This window comes from Xenopus laevis, chromosome 1L (genome assembly GCF_017654675.1).
Source record: "Xenopus laevis strain J_2021 chromosome 1L, Xenopus_laevis_v10.1, whole genome shotgun sequence".
NCBI lineage: Eukaryota > Metazoa > Chordata > Amphibia > Anura > Pipidae > Xenopus > Xenopus laevis.
The window spans coordinates 17,786,285-17,792,352 of NC_054371.1; the positions used below are offsets into that span (position 1 = coordinate 17,786,285).

The 6,068-nt window shown below is 40.1% G+C and overlaps 1 gene segment (V, D, J or C); it reads left to right on the forward strand.

Annotated features, from left to right (window-relative positions):
• The window catches only part of LOC108697575, a 321,745-nt gene that overhangs the window by 101,917 nt on the left and 213,760 nt on the right, over nt 1-6,068 (forward strand).

Below are 6,068 nucleotides of genomic sequence, written 5' to 3' on the forward strand. Positions count from 1 at the left end.
TGCTATACGCTTAAGTGAGCAAGTATGTGGCACAGCAGATTAGGAATACTTCACTGTGCACCATACACTTTACAGTGCAAAGTCTTTATGTTTAGGGATTATTGCCAGGCAGATGTATGTATGTGGGCTGCTTCACAGTTTTTGCCAGGGCTGCTTTGAACTCCCAGTCCGGCCCTGATGTCAGTGATGTGAGAGGGATGTTGGTTGGTGTTTTGCATAGAGACATTGTGTGGCTAAACTGCAGCTGCTATAAAAGTGTCAGTGTCCCTGTGCCATATTAATGATCTGTATGTGTCACAGTGCATAGATAGAGACATGTCTTATCCCACTTATCTACTGCTGCTGCTGCTACTGGGGATCCTCCTGATCTTTAGCCAGGGTCAGAGATTGTTCCTTTTATTACGTTGTTCATTTTACATTCACATACTGTGAGTGATTTTAAGATGCAAAAATAAGTAAAGTATTATACAACTAAATAAACTATTTCCATTTTATCTGATACTTTTACAGGTTCCTATGGGCAGATTGTGATGACTCAGTCTCCAGATTATGTCGCTATGTCACCAGGAGAAACAGTCACCATCACATGTAAAGCCAGTAGCAATGTTACTAACAGCAAAGGAGAAAATCGGATAGCCTGGTACCAACAGAAATCAGGGCAGGTACCAAAGCTGCTGATCTATAAGGCAAGTACCCGACACACAGGGACCCCAGAGCGGATCAGCGGCAGTGGGTCTGAAACAGATTTCACTCTTACAATCAGCAGAATGGAAGCAGAAGATGCAGCAGATTATTACTGTCAGCAGGGTTACAGTTACCCTCTCACACAGTGATACAGAGCTGAACAAAAACCTTCCTCTTTCAGCTTGAATGCAGATCAGACTAAAACATAACTCAGGACTCACTGTACCAAAAGATTGTTGACTTCATACTCTGTACTTTATACTATATTACCCATACACAATAAAGGTGGCCACACATGGAGTGATCCACTCGTTTGGCGATGTCCCCAAACGAACGGATCTCTCCTCGATATGCCCAGCTTGAGGTGGGCAATATCGGGCTGATCCGATCATGGGCCCTAGGGCCTGGATCGCGGGACCGCATCCGCGAACAGATGTGGCCACCATCAGACGGGATTTTTAGTCCCTTCCAATCAAGATCTGGCGACTTTCGGCAAGATCTCGATCGGGGAAACCCATCGGGGGGCCCCATACACGGGCCAATAAACTGCCGACTCGGCCTGTCAGCAGCTTTTATCGGCCTGTTTATGGCCACCTTAAAATGCAACTGAATTATCAGGGATACTTTACAAAGCATATGTGTATTTAAATTCATAAAACAAAGAAAACTAAAGGGTTAATGAATAGGGCTTGTGCTGAATATATAATACTTTTACATGTTGTTTTAATTATGAAATACAGTTTTTGTTTTTGTTATTTTTTATGACTTTAAAATGAAAGTCACATTCTAATTTCTTCTCATCTGAATATAACATAAATCAAATCAGCTATTCACTGAGAAGTGTCTGTATGAACAAACCCCTCCCTTCCCAGCTGTAGCCCATTAGGCTGTGAGATAAGGAGTAGCTCTTTAAACAGAGGGGTGGCAGGGGGAGGTATGTATATATCCACCTAATTTCCACATCATTCAAATTTGCAAGATAGTATCAGCAGGTACAAACATACACAGCAGCGTTATGTCTATTGGCAGCCACGATGAGTAGGAGAAGCTGCAAGCAGGGAAGTTGATGAGATGCGAGAAAAAAATTATAAAACATCAGAGATTTTTTTTAATGTCTATATTGCAAATTTACTTCATTTGGTCTAAACAAACAATAATTTTTAACTTTGACTTTTTAACCCCTTTAATATTTGTGCAATGGTATAGGGAGAGCTGGTGTATGTTATATTGTTTACATTGGCTCTTTTATTTTAATGTCATGAAAGGATTGATGAAAATATTATTGTAAAATATTAGAAGTGTAACTTCAGAGGAAGCAGACCTTGTGGCTGCAGGGGGACCTAGGAAGTATACAGGGCCCTATGAGGACCAAATAATGAATAATTTCAACATATACTGGTAAAACAGCAAAACCTCTGGATATGTTGGGGGCCATAAAATTAATTTGCTGTGGGGTCCGGTAAAATCTAGTTATACCACTGTAATATATAGTAATAATAATGAACAAGGCATCAAAGAAATGTACCTTTTCTTGTTACTTACTCTTTGGTTAATGTAGTCACAAAGAATCAATATAATACTTTTTATTAGTTTGCTAGGAAGAAAGTAATGCTACGAAATGTCCTCGCTGGCAAAACTTTGCCAGTGTTCATCTGCTGAGACAAAACTTTGCATTTTAACACACCTTACAAAGTTATAGTACATTTTAAATATATATCCATAATAATAAGTACATTATCCACTGAAAAGGGTGCATCAATGATTCATAAAAAGTGCAAAGAGTGCAAGTAAAGTGCATACATGCAAATAAGATCACCCTACACAGTGTACAATGTATCGTTCTTCATTTCTCTCCAACAGGTCCATCTTTATCATATTACTATTCCACACATAGTCATCACCAAATAGTTTAAAAACAAGCTAAAATCAAAGATCAAAATAGAATTATTTAAAATTGGTTTAAAATACACTAGAAACTAGGGTTTTTTGGAGGGCTGTCCGGGTCAAAACTGCATACCCGTTTTTCAAAATTAGGAAAACTGTGCACGATAACCTATGTTTGACATGGTGATCGACCAATGGCCATGTCATAGCCCCACCCCATATGCCATGACCCACCACTACAGCATCACAACCCCATTATACACATCACCCAGAGTACACTGTATAGGGTGATCTTTACTTGCATATGTATTCACTTTACTTGCACTCTTTGCACTTCAACAGGTCCATCTTCTTTTGTAGCTTGGAGTAATTCATGACTCTATTTCTAGTAAGAGCCTTGACTCTTGCCTTCCATCAATTAGCTGTTTTATATAGCCTGGTACCAACAGAAATCAAGGCAGGCACCAAAACTGCTGATCCATTGGGCAAGCAGTCGCCCCTCTTACACAGTGATACAGAGCTGAACAAAAACCTCCCCAAAAATTTGTCAGTCAGTTGCAGTTGTGCAGTTGCAGTTGTGCTGCATATAGATGCAATTTGGAACTTGGAGAGTAGCGTGTATGTTGCATGTAATTGCTTGTGAAGGTCTTTTTGGCTCATTTTCGCCTTCTTCACCCTAACCAGGTTCAGTTTTCTATATTGCTATTCTCCAAGTCCTACTCCCCTCAGAAGCCATGTTCCAATATTTTGTACTGATGAGATCTAACAAGATGGAAACAGACTGTCTGCATGTTTAGATTTATGGCTCTGAATCATTAGGCTGTATCTGTGCTATTAAACCAGCAGTTCTGGATACATAGTTTGCAAAAGGGACATAAAGGAGTGATTTGCATGTCTCTGCCCATGATGCCTTATGGTAGAAATAAAACTCTCATTTTTAGTATCAAGGCAGTGCTGTGTATATGGCATGAGACAAGTAAATACCTTCTGATTTCAGAAGACTTCACTCTAACATACATGTAATCCTGTGTAACATTAGGGATGTAGCGAACTGCCGATTTGGTGTTCGCGAACGCCGTTTGCGAACACCGGCAAAAAATGTGAACGTTCGCGGACAGTTCGCGAACTTCGAACACCCGCTAAAATCGTTCGAATCGAACGATCGAAGGATTTTAATTGTTCGATCGAAGGATTTTCATTCGAATCGAACGATCGAAGCCATTCGATCGAAGGATTTTCATTCGATCGAATGCTTACAATCGTTCGAACGAATGGAAATCGTTAGATTTTTAGCGGTAGAAGGAATTCGAATGGTCGAATGGTCGAACGACTTGTATTCGAATCAAACGCGAACTCAAAATGCGAACGTTCCCAAACGTTCGCGAACATTCGGCGGACGCGAACGGTCGAAGTTTGCGGGCGAACAGTTCGCTACATCCCTATGTAACATACACTGTACTGGAAGTTGTATCTCACCAGTCAGAGACAAGTGGGTAAATTCAAACACACATACCTAATGCTGAGCTGAATAGGTTACTGTACAAACTAGCAAACTCAATGCTTCAGAAATTAAATGGATTGGGGGCAACTCTCTGTGCTACACAGCTTTCCACAAATTCACAGACAGTGTATAGTGCCGATTTCAAAGGAAATTGTGTGGGTATTTCTGTGAGATACATTAGGAAAATAGTTTGATACTTTATCATTTTAATACCTAATACATAGATTAATAATGTATGTGACATGCCATGTATGGTTCAGATTTTTACTGATGTGGAAAAAAGAGTTGGGAATCCACCATTAGGCAGATGTTCTAAATGTTTCTTTTGGAGATCACATTACTGTAGCTATAAATACTATACTTTCTATTGTAATTCCTTTAGATTTGCCCACGGGTAGGCTGCATATCCAAAATCAGGTAGTATAAAGGGTTCTTGGCACCTTGTTCCTGCTGCTGAGACACAAATTAAGGGATAGGTATGGGTGGGAGAGCATTCACTTATGTTCCTAAAGCAAATAGAAGAGGGGAATGGTGGTTAGCACAGCTTTTCCAAATGATATGCGTCCAATTCCTTAATAGTTGCTCTGTGCTGCAACTGCTGCAAATGATCCAAGTAAAGGAGAAGGAAGAGGAACTCCAGCAGTATTACTGCAAACAACTTTTTATTCCAGGCAGTGGTAAACACAACATGTTCAATGCCCTTTGTTTCACTTGATAAGGGGTTTTGAACCCGAAACATGTTGTGTTTACCACTGCCTGGAATAAAAAGTTGTTTGCAGTAACACTGCTGGAGTTCCTCTACCTTCTCCTTTACTTGGATGTTCCTAAAGCAGACAGCCCTGTATTTATTGGGGAAAGTGAAGGTCAGCCAATAAAGGGGGCAAAGTGTGAGTACATAGCAGCTTGTGTCTGTTCACTGTGAACCCTTCACATTACTCTATAAATACTCCTTATGAAAGTAAAGGGAAGATACTGTCACCATGATTGTGTAGCTTTGAATCTAAGGAAAGGGGAACATGGAATGGGCAGTTAATGAGACTTTTGTTACAGCATATATATTTGGCTCATGTTGGTGGATCATCTACTACTGTACTGATGAACCCTAACAAGTCTGTAAATTAAGTCTGATTTCTGGTTTGCACTAGCTCTCAGGGTTTCTAAGTAATTAAGAAATAAGGCTCAGGGTTCCCACAGTGGTCAGCCTACAAGCCACAGACTAGTGCCTAAAGAAATAGACATAGATGTCATTTTGACAACAAGCATCAGAACTGATGGAATCTGAAGTGCAATTGCAGGAATCCTTAAATGGATGTGAGAGGGATGTGGGTTACTGTTTTACATAGAGTCATGAGGACACAAGCACATCTGCAAGTGCAGTGAACAAAGTATAATTTGGAGCATAATTGCCATGTTTTTCCCCCACAATGCAGGGACATTGCATTTGTAAAGGGGCGATGGTCTTGAAGCAATTGTACTGCACCTAACTGAATTCCACAAACTGTCAGGTTCAGCAAAATTAAAGCTACTATGCATGTAAATTTGTAAACCAAATATTTTCAATGTCTACCAGGCATCGATTTTGGGGTCCGTTGGCTTCATTCTTGGTGTTCATCATGAGAGTGAAGTATTGTCCCTATTCTTTCCATTTTCCAGGGGAACCTTGGAGCTCCTGGCACCTCCCAAGAGAAGGTTTTCGGTAGGTATCCTTGAAAATGTATTTTGCCTTTGAAGCAAAAATGGTTAGTTTATTGTGTGAAATGACTATAGGCAAGTTAGCAGGGTTCTCTCCAGTGAAACAGCTGTATCTAGTGTTTGCAAACATCCCCTTGTACTGTCCACAGTAAATACTGTAAATACTGGTGCCTGAAGTGCAAGGGGTAAAGAACAGATACATTTAAACACAGCCTAATTTTGAAATATGTTTCTATGCAAAATAAAAACCGCAACCCCAGTGGGTTCTATATTTTTTGCTTCCTGTTTAGTATAGACACAGACAGTC